Source organism: Oncorhynchus nerka, linkage group LG15, assembly GCF_034236695.1.
Source record: "Oncorhynchus nerka isolate Pitt River linkage group LG15, Oner_Uvic_2.0, whole genome shotgun sequence".
NCBI lineage: Eukaryota > Metazoa > Chordata > Actinopteri > Salmoniformes > Salmonidae > Oncorhynchus > Oncorhynchus nerka.
The window spans coordinates 105,922,328-105,934,473 of record NC_088410.1 but is presented as its reverse complement, the minus strand read 5'-3'; the positions used below and the strand labels follow the sequence as shown (position 1 = coordinate 105,934,473).

At 45.8% G+C, this 12,146-nt stretch overlaps 1 pseudogene; it reads left to right on the top strand.

The window, feature by feature from the left end:
* LOC115118616 (synapsin-2-like) overlaps nucleotides 1–12,146 on the top strand; it is a 299,540-nt pseudogene that overhangs the window by 71,951 nt on the left and 215,443 nt on the right.

Here is a 12,146-nt window from a genome sequence, read left to right as displayed (position 1 = left end):
TTCGGCTGTTGGAGGTCCTGACGAACCATGTCCAGATAAAGCGTCCAGAGTGAAAAAGTTGAATGGAAAAAAAAAAGTTGAGGGAAAAACCCAAAATATAAACGGTTATTAAAAGGTAAAACCCGTAAAGTTGTCAGGTAGCAAAGTAAGGTTGGCAACAAAACGCACAGCAACACGTAAACAAGTCTGCAAGTTGTGACCGGAAATGGCGTCGATAAGAGAAGCAGGGGATGGTACCACCATTAATCACCTGGTCTAGAGTGGTTGCTATAGGCTGCTATAGGCCAAAGCCCTTTGTCGCTGCATTTTTTTGCCCATGAAGACGGCATTGTTGCGGGCATGTAAGGCGATTAGGCCAGCGGTGTCTTCATCTGACCCTGTAGTACAAAAAAATGCTTTTGAGATGAACAACATTGGGCAGCTAGATAGTATTGCAGAGTAAACAAAATAACAAAAGCTAACATTAGCTGACTAAAGTTAAATTACTTTACTAGGCTAAATTATGGCTAGGTTGTAGCCTCCATCACGATTGAAATTGAGAGCTACGCTGGCAACTTAACTTAAAATGTAAACTATTAACGTTCATATTTTTATATTAAATACACATTTAATCAATATTGTTTACACAATATTTTTAAAAAAATGTACTGTATGAGCTACTTTGTTGCTTTGCACTGAGGTGTCTGTTTTCAGAACTGAAATGATTTTGAAACTCTGCTCATTTTCTGAAGAATTGCATTGTGGGGTGACATAGCACAGCAATAGTGTCCATAGCTTTATATTTTGTATTTGGACAAAAGTAAAACGTCGCCCCGGTACTTTTGGAATACTAAATCATCAAATCAAATTTATTTATAAACACATTTATTTTTATAAAGCCCTTCTTACATCAGCTGATATCTCAAAGTGCTGTACAGAAACCCAGCCTAAATCCCCAAACAGCAACCATGCAGGTGTAGAAGCACCGTGGCTAGGAAAAAACTCCCTAAAAAGGCCAGAACCTAAGAAGAAACCTTGAGAGGAACCAGGCTATGAAGGGAGGCCAGTCCTCTTCTGGCTGTGACGGGTGGAGATTATAACAGAACATGGCCAAGATGTTCAAATGTTGATAGATGACCAGCAGGTTCAAATAATAATAATCACAGTAGTTGTCGAGGGTGCAAGAGGTCAGCACCTCAGGAGTAAATGTCAGTTGGCTTTTCATAGCCGATCATTGAGTGTATCTCTACCACTCCTGCTGTCTCTAGAGAGTTGAAAACAGCAGGTCTGGGACAGTTAGCACGTCCGGTGAACAGGTCAGGGTTCCATAGCCGCAGGCAGAACAGTTGAACCTGGAGTAGCAGCACGGCCAGGTGGACTGGGGACAGCAAGGAGTCATCAGGCCATGTAGTCCTGAGGCATGGTCCTAGGGCTCAGGTCCTCCGAGAGAGAGAAAGAAAGAATTAGAGAGAGCATACTTAAATTCACACAGGACACCGGATAAGACAGGAGAAATACTCCAGATATAAACAGACTCACCCTAGCCCCCTGACACACAAACTACTGCAGCATCAATACTGGAGGCTTTGTACAATAAGCATACTCAAATGTCGCAAATAGTACGGTTAGTATGAGTAGTTTGCCATTTCAAACACAGCTATAGTGTAGAATATCAAACAGGGTTTCCGTTAGCCGGTAATAGCTGGCTTTTGGCCTATAAAAAATATGAAAAGCCGGCCAATGTGCACATTGCTGTGCTTATAATGTGAGGAAACAATAGTTTATCAACATTTTAAGCTAAATGTTCTGATCTGTTGCGTCAGACTCATTGCTTTAAAAAAAACAATTGATTTAGGCTAGGCCTACATGTTGTATGAACTTGGGATCTGTCTTCCCACAACTGTCCCAGAGTCTGTTTGGAATAGACTATTTTGCTGTTCGTTGCTCATCTTCAAAGTGCACATCAGAATCCGGTAAGAAGGACTGCACATCTATGCATCCTGGACTTGCATGTTCTTTTAATATGATTTACCATAATCTAAATGGGATTTCTGTCATGCTGAGCACTGTAGGTGGACGCCCTATTCAGGTTACGCACCCAATGCATATGGGTCTTGTAGATTTCTCAAATGTCAGGTAAATTAAAATGTTGCTGTTCAAATGTCTGGTGCAATGTTTTCCTAACAAGAACCCTGATATCTACCTCCGCATAGAATCAACCCCTGCATGCATTTTACATACTGTACAATACCAGTCAAATGTTTGGACACAAGGGTTTTTCTTAATTTTTTTACATTGTAGAATAATAGTGAAGACGTCAAAACTATGAAATAACACATATGGAATCATGTAACCAAAAAAGTGTTAGAGCCACAGAGACGGGGGTTTAGGTGGCTATGTTTCAACACACGTGATGTTGTCTTCCTGAAGAAAAAGAGACGGGGGTTTAGGTGTCCCAAATATTGAGTTGATTTACACTGCTACAAGACAGACTCACCTGTTGAACATGCTCAATGTGACAGTTAAGGAGTTCCACCCACTTCCTGGGCTTTAGGAAGAAAGCCAATGGAAAATTGGACACTCGTGCTTTGGAGTCTGGTCAGACTGGCCAGACCTCAGCAACCTGTGCAACTGTAACAGTATAACTTTAGACCGTCCCCTCGCCCATACCCGGGCGCGAACCAGGGACCCTCTGCACACATCAACAACAGTCACCCACGAAGCATCGTTACCCATCGCTCCACAAAAGCCGCAGCCCTTGCAGAGCAAGGGGAACTACTACTTCAAGGTCTCAGAGCAAGTGACGTCACCGATTGAAACGCTATTTAGCGTGCGCCACCTAAGCTAGCCGTTTCACATCTGTTACACAACCAAACTGGAGTGGAGCTCAGGTGGACACGGACTGATATGCAAACTGAGCCTGTGACTGCCTCTGATGCAGTTGTGGCAGATTGAGGTGTTGATGTGGAGGCTTCTGTCACCCATGATGGAACATCTCATGTTACATCCAGGACAACACTCATTGGTATCAGACGGATGCAGCTACAAAAAACACTGGACTGGCATGAGGCTGCAGAGGAAACTCGCTGCTCTGGACATTTACATTACATTTACATTTAAGTCATTTAGCAGACGCTCTTATCCAGAGCGACTTACAAATTGGTGCGTTCACCTTATGACATCCAGTGGAACTGCCACTTTACAATAGTGCATCTAAATCTTTTAAGGGGGGTGAGAAGGATTACTTTATCCTATCCTAGGTATTCCTTAAAGAGGTGGGGTTTCAGGTGTCTCCGGAAGGTGGTGATTGACTCCGCTGTCCTGGCGTCGTGAGGGAGTTTGTTCCACCATTGGGGGGCCAGAGCAGTGAACAGTTTTGACTGGGCTGAGCGGGAACTGTACTTCCTCAGTGGTAGGGAGGCGAGCAGGCCAGAGGTGGATGAACGCAGTGCCCTTGTTTGGGTGTAGGGCCTGATCAGAGCCTGGAGGTACTGAGGTGCCGTTCCCCTCACAGCTCCGTAGGCAAGCACCATGGTCTTGTAGCGGATGCGAGCTTCAACTGGAAGCCAGTGGAGAGAGCGGAGGAGCGGGGTGACGTGAGAGAACTTGGGAAGGTTGAACACCAGACGGGCTGCGGCGTTCTGGATGAGCTGTAGGGGTTTAATGGCACAGGCAGGGAGCCCAGCCAACAGCGAGTTGCAGTAATCCAGACGGGAGATGACAAGTGCCTGGATTAGGACCTGCGCCGCTTCCTGTGTGAGGCAGGGTCGTACTCTGCGGATGTTGTAGAGCATGAACCTACAGGAACGGGCCACCGCCTTGATGTTATTTGAGAACGACAGGGTGTTGTCCAGGATCACGCCAAGGTTCTTAGCGCTCTGGGAGGAGGACACAATGGAGTTGTCAACCGTGATGGCGAGATCATGGAACGGGCAGTCCCTTCCCGGGAGGAAGAGCAGCTCCGTCTTGCCGAGGTTCAGCTTGAGGTGATGATCCGTCATCCACACTGATATGTCTGCCAGACATGCAGAGATGCGATTCGCCACCTGGTCGTCAGAAGGGGAAAGGAGAAGATTAATTGTGTGTCGTCTGCATAGCAATGATAGGAGAGACCATGTGAGGTTATGACAGAGCCAAGTGAGGGACACCAGTGGTGAGAGCACGTGGTGAGGAGACGGATTCTCGCCACGCCACCTGGTAGGAGCGACCTGTCAGGTAGGACGCAATCCAAGCGTGGGCCGCGCCGGAGATGCCCAACTCGGAGAGGGTGGAGAGGAGGATCTGATGGTTCACAGTATCGAAGGCAGCCGATAGGTCTAGAAGGATGAGAGCAGAGGAGAGAGAGTTAGCTTTAGCAGTGCGGAGCGCCTCCGTGATACAGAGAAGAGCAGTCTCAGTTGAATGACTAGTCTTGAAACCTGACTGATTTGGATCAAGGTCATTCTGAGAGAGATAGCGGGAGAGCTGGCCAAGGACGGCACGTTCAAGAGTTTTGGAGAGAAAAGAAAGAAGGGATACTGGTCTGTAGTTGTTGACATCGGAGGGATCGAGTGTAGGTTTTTTCAGAAGGGGTGCAACTCTCGCTCTCTTGAAGACGGAAGGGACGTAGCCAGCGGTCAGGGATGAGTTGATGAGCGAGGTGAGGTAAGGGAGAAGGTCTCCGGAAATGGTCTGGAGAAGAGAGGAGGGGATAGGGTCAAGCGGGTAGGTTGTTGGGCGGCCGGCCGTCACAAGACGCGAGATTTCATCTGGAGAGAGAGGGGAGAAAGAGGTCAGAGCACAGGGTAGGGCAGTGTGAGCAGAACCAGCGGTGTCGTTTGACTTAGCAAACGAGGATCGGATGTCGTCGACCTTCTTTTCAAAATGGTTGACGAAGTCATCTGCAGAGAGGGAGGAGGGGGAGGAGGATTCAGGAGGGAGGAGAAGGTGGCAAAGAGCTTCCTAGGGTTAGAGGCAGATGCTTGGAATTTAGAGTGGTAGAAAGTGGCTTTAGCAGCAGAGACAGAAGAGGAAAATGTAGAGAGGAGGGAGTGAAAGGATGCCAGGTCCGCAGGGAGGCGAGTTTTCCTCCATTTCCGCTCGGCTGCCCGGAGCCCTGTTCTGTGAGCTCGCAATGAGTCGTCGAGCCACGGAGCGGGAGGGGAGGACCGAGCCGGCCTGGAGGATAGGGGACATAGAGAGTCAAAGGATGCAGAGAGGAGGGTTGAGGAGGCAGAATCAGGAGATAGGTTGGAGAAGGTTTGAGCAGAGGGAAGAGATGATAGGATGGAAGAGGAGAGAGTAGCGGGGGAGAGAGAGCGAAGGTTGGGACGGCGCGATACCATCCGAGTAGGGGCAGTGTGGGAAGTGTTGGATGAGAGCGAGAGGGAAAAGGATACAAGGTAGTGGTCGGAGACTTGGAGGGGAGTTGCAATGAGGTTAGTGGAAGAACAGCATCTAGTAAAGATGAGGTCGAGCGTATTGCCTGCCTTGTGAGTAGGGGGGGAAGGTGAGAGGGTGAGGTCAAAAGAGGAGAGGAGTGGAAAGAAGGAGGCAGAGAGGAATGAGTCAAAGGTAGACGTGGGGAGGTTAAAGTCGCCCAGAACTGTGAGAGGTGAGCCGTCCTCAGGAAAGGAGCTTATGGACTGTGCTGACCACTCTGTCTCCCATTCCATGTACCAGAATACTCCCATTGGTGAGGGCAATTTCAACTTTACTGTTAAGGCAAGGCTGCAAGTTCTACCAACCAAATATAATCTAGCACATTGGTACCCTGCAAGCCATGACCCATTTTGTATTGAGTCAAATATAATGGAGTCCATTGCCCATGTTAATGGCTGCTGTTCATACAAGGATTTGTACATTGCTAGACATGACCATTCTGTATACTTCTGGCCCTTCTTTGAACACTGTGTTAACAACCCTCCAGGCAAGCTTCAATGCCATACAACTCTCCTTCCGTGGCCTCCAATTGCTCTTAAATACAAGTAAAACTAAATGCATGCTCTTCAACCGATCGCTACCTGCACCTGCCCACCTGTCCAACATCACTACTCTGGACGGCTCTGACTTAGAATACGTGGACAACTATAAATACTTAGGTGTCTGGTTAGACTGTAAACTCTCCTTCCAGACCCATATCAAACATCTCCAATCCAAAGTTAAATCTAGAATTGGCTTCCTATTTCGCAACAAAGCATCCTTCACTCATGCTGCCAAACACCCTTGTAAAACTGACCATCCTACCAATCCTCGACTTTGGCGATGTCATTTACAAAATAGCCTCCAATACCCTACTCAACAAATTGGATGCAGTCTATCACAGTGCAATCCGTTTTGTCACCAAAGCCCCATATACTACCCACCATTGCGACCTGTACGCTCTCGTTGGCTGGCCCTCGCTTCATACTCGTCGCCAAACCCACAGGCTCCATGTCATCTACAAGACCCTGCTAGGTAAAGTCCCCCCTTATCTCAGCTCGCTGGTCACCATAGCATCTCCCACCTGTAGCACACGCTCCAGCAGGTATATCTCTCTAGTCACCCCCAAAACCAATTCTTTCTTTGGCCGCCTCTCCTTCCAGTTCTCTGCTGCCAATGACTGGAATGAACTACAAAAATCTCTGAAAATGGAAACACTTATCTCCCTCACTAGCTTTAAGCACCAACTGTCAGAGCAGCTCACAGATTACTGCACCTGTACATAGCCCACCTATAATTCAGCCCAAACAACTACCTCTTTCCCTACTGTATTTAATGTATTGATTTATTTTGCTCCTTTGCACCCCATTGTTCTACTTTGCACATTCTTCCACTGCAAATCTACCATTCCAGTGTTTTACTTGCTATATTGTATTTACTTTGCCACCATGGCCTTTTTTTTGCCTTTACCTCCCTTATCTCACCTCATTTGCTCACATCGTATATAGACTTGTTTATACTGTATTATTGACTGTATGTTTGTTTTACTCCATGTGTAACTCTGTGTCGTTGTATGTGTCGAACTGCTTTGCTTTATCTTGGCCAGGTCGCAATTGTAAATGAGAACTTGTTCTCAACTTGCCTACCTGGTTAAATAAAGGTGAAATAAAAATAAAAAAAATGACCTGATAGCCAGCGAGGTGAGACAAGTGGTCTCACCAACAGCACACGTGAATAAACATCCTAGTTTAAGGGGATGCTGGTATGATGAGGTTGATGTGTTTTCCTGTATGCCAAATAAACCAGATATTGTTGTTGACGGGGAGGCCAGGGGGATGTGCTCATTTTGGAAGTGGGCTGCTCAATTGACAGCTACATGTAGTAGGTGCAATCTGGTGGGGCTGGTATTCAGGAGTCTCGGACACATACACAGGCTTACAGTGCGCTGCCTCCAGATTGCGGGCCTGACAACAACTAGGGCAAAGCAATTGGCTAGGTACTGCTCTTTTTCAGCTGTCGTGGGCAGCCTAGCTTTTTGGAAAAGGAGCTGCTTTCTGTACCCTTGAGTGCCATGCATACAGTGACTTTTGAGATGTTTTGATCCTTTTTTTGTAAATTTGATTGGTGGATTCAAATAAAGTGTTAAAAATGTGTGTGTGTGTGTGTGTGTGTGTGTGTGTGTGTGTGTGTGTGTGTGTGTCAGGCGGCGTTCTCAGAGATCAACCTGGTATCCCATGCCAACGGGTCGTGTAACGTGGACATACAGTTGATCAGGAACGGAACCAAAGTGGTGAGGTGAGTAATGTTTCCATCCAGAGACCTGCTACTACTAAGCACCATCTGAGTGCTCTGAGCCCTTAAATCAAAGGTTATTTATTACACGCCAACATACATCCAATACACTCAGGGCAGCTGGGACATATTGAACATCGCTGTGTTTGTAACTAATGGAGGTCCTATTTTAGATTAAATATAGGCTTCTAGGAATTCTACCCATATTAGAGCGGTAGAAGTACAGTCCAAATATCTGTATTTAATATCAGTAATAATTGCAGTCAAAAACTCAGCAAAAAAATAAACGTCCTCGCAGTCAACTGCGTTTATTTTCAGCAAACTTAACATGCGTAAAAAAATATCCCATAACGACAAAGCAAAAACAGGTTTAGAAATTTTACCAAATGTATTACAAATAAAAAACATAACACCCTCATAGATATTATCCTGACCAACCTGCCTTCCAAATACACCTCTGCTGTTTTCAATCAGGATCTCAGTGATCACTGCCTCATTGCCTGTATACGTTATGGGTCCGTGGTCAAACGACCACCCCTCATCACTGTCAAATGCTCCCCAAAACACTTCTGAGAGCAGGTCTTTCTAATCAACCTGGCCCGGGTATCCTGGAAGGATATTGACCACATCCCGTCATTAGAGGATGCCTGGTTGTTCTTTTAAAGTAATGTTCCTAAAAATGTAGACCTAAAAACAGATATAGCCCTTGGTTCACTCCAGACCTGACTGCCCTCGACCAGCACAAAACGTCCTGTGGCGTATTGCACTAGCATCAAATAGTCCCAGCAATATGCACATTTTCAGGGAAGTCAGGAACCAATACATTTAGCTTTTTTGTTAGGAAAGCAAAGGCTACATTTTTCAAACAGAAATTTGCATCTTGTAGCTCTAACTCCAAAAAGTTCTGGGACACTGTAAAGTCCATGGAGAATAAGAGCACCTTAAAGAGCTGCAAAACCTGGACCCCTAAAAATCAGCTGGGCAAGACAATCTGGGCCCTCCCTTTCTAAAATTATCCGCCGCCATTGGTCCAACCCCTATTACTAGTCTGTTCAACCTCTCGTATCTGACATTTGATTTTGTAAATGATTGTATATTTTTAATTATAAGACAACAAAGTCCTGCTCCTTCCCTGACTATTCCTAAATGTTGGTATTTAACATTGCTCAATTTTGAAATCACTAACAGAAAAGCATTTGGAACCAATTTTCAATGGATAGGTGTTCCGCTAGCAAACCCACCTCGACAACATCCGGTGAAATTGCAGTGCCAAATTCAAAATACAGAAATTCATTCATAAAAAGATACAAGTGTTATACATCGGCTTAAAAATGAACTTCTTGTTAATCCAGCCGCTGTGTCAGATTTCAAAAAGGCTTTACGGGGAAAGCATACAATGCGATTATCTGAGGACAGTGCCCCGCATACAAAAGCATACTAACATTTTCAAGCCAAGTGGAGGAGTCACGAAAGTGAGAAATAGAGATAAAACGAATCACTTACCTTTGATAACCTTCATCTGGTTGCAGTCTCAAAAGACCCTGTTACACAATAAATGTTTGTTTTGTTCAATAAAGTCCCTCTTTATATCCCAAAAACTCTGGTTTTGTTGGCGCGTTTTGTTCAGTAATCCACTGGCTCAAAGGCGGTCACAGCATGCAGACGAATACATCCGAATAGTACCTATAAAGTTCGTTGAAACATGTCAGACGAGGTTTATAATTAAGCCTCAGGTTGTCTATTGTCTAAATAATCCATAATATTTCAACCGGACAATAGTGTATTCAATAGAAAGGAAAAACAACGAAGGGCGCGCAATTGGTCACGCGCGCAAACCATCTCTGCTTCATTCTACAGTCCACTGACAATGGTCTCATTCTTCCTCATTTTTCAGAAAACAAGCCTGAAACAATGTCTAAAGACTTGACATCTAGTGGAAGCCATAGGAACTGCAATCTGGGTCCTAACCCATTACATACTGTATAGGCATTCAATTGAAAACTACCCACATCAAAAATCCCACTTCCTTGGATGGATTTTTTTCAGGTTTTCGCCTGCCATATCAGTTCTGTTATACTGACAGACATTGTTTAAAGAGTTTAAAATAAATGTAAATATGTAAAACTTTAGAGTGTTTTCTATCCAAATCTACCAATTATATGCATATCCTAGCTTCTGGGCCTGAGTAACCGGCAGTTTACTTTGGGCACCCCAGTCATCCAAACTTCCGAATACTGCCTCCTATCCCAAAAGTTAACCCGCTGAGACAATACACTGTAGCACGTTGGTACCCAACCAGGCGCTAATGTATCTCTCCTCACTGAATGAATGACAAATGGTTGAATGGGCAATAATTGTGCACATTACTTCAATCAAATTTAAATGAGGCCTAATTGAATGATAAGGAGTGTGAAGAGGATGATTTAATTTAGAACAATAGTGTAATGATCAGTTTGCTATGGCTATTTATCAGCGCTGGCACTCATGTTTATAGCAAATTATTTGACCATGCAGGTTGCGTGTAGATGTCTTTTTTATGTTTTACTTTGTAAAAAGAAGATGTTACAGGACTGTTTTATTTACTATAACTCTATTACTAGTCAGACTTATCTTTTGGGAAACGAAAACATACTATGTGTTCCGGGTTGGAGCGAGCGGTCGCATTCGCACTTCGGCCGCAGGTTGTATAACTTTTCATTACATTTCACTATAGTACAACGGTTTGATTTGTCTAATCTTAGCAATTTCTTCTTAGCTAGCTACATAGCCGTCTTTGTATCAAAGATAATTGTGTAATTATCGTATTTCGTCGTCCTAACGCAGTCTACACTGCTATCTGCCCAGCAGCTAGCCAGCTAGCCAGCTAGCTAACGTCCACCGTCTATCGAATAGCAGCACTAAAAACTATTACACTCAACTGAATGACCTGATTAGTGTAGTGTTAGCTAGCTACATAGTTGTCTTTGCTGTCTTCGTATCCAATATAACTGTGTAGTTTAGAGTGTGTAGTCTTAGAGTGATTATCTTAATTTACCGAGGTTAGCTAGCCAGCTATTTGTCGTCCTTAACGTAGGAGACACTGCTAGCTAGCCAACAGCTAGCCCCCGAATAGCAGCACTGTCGAAACTATCACACCCAACGGAACGACTTGATTAGTGTAGTGTCAACAACGCAGCCACTGCCAGCTAGCCTACAAAGTCAACAACGCAGCCACTGCCAGCTAGCCTACTTCAGCAGTACTGTATCATTTTAATCATTTTAGTCAATAAGATTCTTGCTACGTAAGCTTAACTTTCTGAACATTCGAGACGTGTAGTCCACTTGTCATTCCAATCTCCTTTGCATTAGCGTAGCCTCTTCTGTAGCCTGTCAACTATGTGTCTGTCTATCCCTGTTCTCTCCTCTCTGCACAGACCATACAAACGCTCCACACCGCGTGGCACACCTTCTTTCCACTCCTCTCCTCTTTTGACCTCACCCTTTCACCTTCCCCCCCTACTCACAAGGCAGGCAATACGCTCGACCTCATCTTTACTAGATGCTGTTCTTCCACTAACCTCATTGCAACTCCCCTCCAAGTCTCCGACCACTACCTTGTATCCTTTTCCCTCTCGCTCTCATCCAACACTTCCCACACTGCCCCTACTCGGATGGTATCGCGCCGTCCCAACCTTCGCTCTCTCTCCCCGCTACTCTCTCCTCTTCCATCCTATCATCTCTTCCCTCTGCTCAAACCTTCTCCAACCTATCTCCTGATTCTGCCTCCTCAACCCTCCTCTCCTCCCTTTCTGCATCCTTTGACTCTCTATGACCCCTATCCTCCAGGCCGGCTCGGTCCTCCCCTCCCGCTCCGTGGCTCGACGACTCATTGCGAGCTCACAGAACAGGGCTCCGGGCAGCCGAGCGGAAATGGAGGAAAACTCGCCTCCCTGCGGACCTGGCATCCTTTCACTCCCTCCTCTCTACATTTTCCTCTTCTGTCTCTGCTGCTAAAGCCACTTTCTACCACTCTAAATTCCAAGCATCTGCCTCTAACCCTAGGAAGCTCTTTGCCACCTTCTCCTCCCTCCTGAATCCCCCTCCCCCTCCTCCCTCTCTGCAGATGACTTCGTCAACCATTTTGAAAAGAAGGTGGACGACATCCGATCCTCGTTTGCTAAGTCAAACGACACCGCTGGTTCTGCTCACACTGCCCTACCCTGTGCTCTGACCTCTTTCTCCCCTCTCTCTCCAGATGAAATCTCGCGTCTTGTGACGGCCGGCCGCCCAACAACCTGCCCGCTTGACCCTATCCCCTCCTCTCTTCTCCAGACCATTTCCGGAGACCTTCTCCCTTACCTCACCTCGCTCATCAACTCATCCCTGACCGCTGGCTACGTCCCTTCCGTCTTCAAGAGAGCGAGAGTTGCACCCCTTCTGAAAAAACCTACACTCGATCCCTCCGATGTCAACAACTACAGACCAGTATCCCTTCT